The sequence below is a fragment of the Galeopterus variegatus genome, unplaced genomic scaffold (genome assembly GCF_000696425.1).
Source record: "Galeopterus variegatus unplaced genomic scaffold, G_variegatus-3.0.2 Scaffold1526, whole genome shotgun sequence".
NCBI lineage: Eukaryota > Metazoa > Chordata > Mammalia > Dermoptera > Cynocephalidae > Galeopterus > Galeopterus variegatus.
In genome coordinates this window covers 4,625-6,936 of record NW_007727637.1, presented here as the reverse complement: position 1 = coordinate 6,936, position 2,312 = coordinate 4,625, and positions in this window count along the sequence as shown.

Here is a 2,312-nt window from a genome sequence, read left to right as displayed (position 1 = left end):
GGAAGTTTTCTGTTATTATTTCCTTGAATAGGTTTTCAATGCCTTTTTTTTTTCTCTTCCTCTTCTGGAATACCCATTATTTGGATGCTTGTGTGCTTGAGTTTTTCTGCTAGCTCTCTTAGATTTTCTTCATTTGTTCTTTTTTCCTTTTTGTAGTCTGCCTGGATTATTTCTATTTTTTTTTTTTTTTGTAACCAGTAAGGGGATCGTAATCCTTGGCTTGGTGTCACCCACACCGCACTCAGCCAGTGAGCGCTTCGGCCATCCCTAGATAGGATCCGAACCTGCGGCCTCGGCACTACCAGCACCACACTCTCCTGAGTGAGCCACGGGATCGGCCCCTGCCTGGATTATTTCTAAAAGACCATATTTGAGGCCTGAAATTCTTTCTTCTGCTTGCTCTAGCCTGCTGCTCAAGCTTTCTGTTCTGTTTTTTTATTTCATTGACTGAATCCTTCAGATCTAAGAGTTCTGTTCCATTATAAGGTATTAATCTTCTTGTAAACTTCTTCATTTTCTGGATATTTTTTCTTGTTTCATTGTGTTCTTTAATTGAGTCTTTTCTTATTTCTTTGAGTTTTCCTAAGATCATTGCTTGGAATTCCTTTTCAAACATTTCAAGGTTTTCTTGCTCTATGGGGTCTTGTACTTGAGCATTACTGCATTCCTTTGGTGGTGTCATATCTTCTTGCTTATTTGTAGTTAGTATTTTTTCATTGATGTTTGGTCATCTGGTAGGGCACTTGTTTCTTCTATCACTCTGGAGTGGGCTGTGATGGGAACGACTTCCTCCCCTATATGTAGGCTCTGATGGTGACTCTTCCTGTCTCAATACAGTTGAGTGTAAGGTGGGCTGCCTCTGCTCCTGCTTAGGTGGTGGTGGACCTCTCCAGGGCTCAGGTGTGGGCCAGCAGTGGCAGCAGCTCACAATACCAGCACTCACCTGTGCTCCTGCTCAGGCAGTGGGCAGGCCTCTCCATGGCTTGGATGTGGGCTGGCAGCAGCACGTGGTACCCAGTACTCACCTGGGCTCACACTCAGATAGAAGTCATATTTGAATCAAGGTGTGAACTTATAAGAATTCAATAATTTAACAACTCATGTCTTATAAGCTATGGTCCATTATTAACAAAGGATAGAGAGATGCTCTTCAGCTCCTGCTGAATAAGATGACATTCAGGTAGTACAGCACATTCTTGGTCATGTTCACCTCCTTAAGAGGAAAGTAATGAGAGTTCTATGTTGCCTGTTTTTCAACACCTGAGGTCTTAAAACAACTCAGGTTCAATACATGAGCAGCCCTGGGATATTTTAATTGACTCTGTTCTACACAGATACCCTTCAAGGCAATAAGGAAATACTTATTCCCGGCTGGAGGTGACTCTAGCCACTTAGCTGTTTCATGTGGTGAGGGGGTAAACATTGTCATGCCAATCATCAATTCATGATTCTTTGTGTTGTCAAACACTGGTTGAGAAGAATTGCTTTAACTTACAATAATTTAGTAAGTATCGTTTTCCTACCAGATGGAGATGTTGATTATGTAGTACCATAAACCCATACAACGAATGGGTGTTCTATCTATTTAAACATGTGTCTTTACTGAATTACTATAGCACATTCTTCTCTACAACACAATTTATCATGATCATATATTGCCATACGATTTTTACATGTGCCTCTCTCTCTCTCTCTCTCTCTGTCTTTTTAACACACTAGCTTGGAGTGATATAAGATGATATGCATCTACTTAACTATTCTTTTGAGACACTATAGTCAAAGCTTACAGCGTTGCCTTACAGAACAGATCGTATTTATTGAAACTTTTTGTCTTTGTATGGTAATATAATCACATCAGGTTGGAAGTCAAATGCCCCATTCTTTATTTGAATCAAGTAACGTGATATTCCAGAATTGAAGGTCCAAACACTTTTCTATTTTTCTTTTTGTGCATAAGAATTTTCATTTTTAAATTTATATTCTGTCAATGCTTTGCAAACTACAACCATGATCCAAATTCGGTCACTTTCTGTTTTTGCAAACAAGGTTTTATTGAAATACAACCATACCCATTCATCGACGTTTTGCTTTATTGCTTTCTTTCTAGAACAGTATTTTGGAGTAGTTGCAACAGAGACCACATGGCCTGAAAAAGCTAAGATATTTACTATCTTGTCCTTTAAAGAAAAAGTTTGCTGACCACTTTCTTAAATTAATATTTAGTCCAATTAAAGGTAGAGATGTTAATTTTTTTCCAGATGTTTACCATCTATACTTATCAAAACATCCAAAAGACATTTTTCCCAGTATGG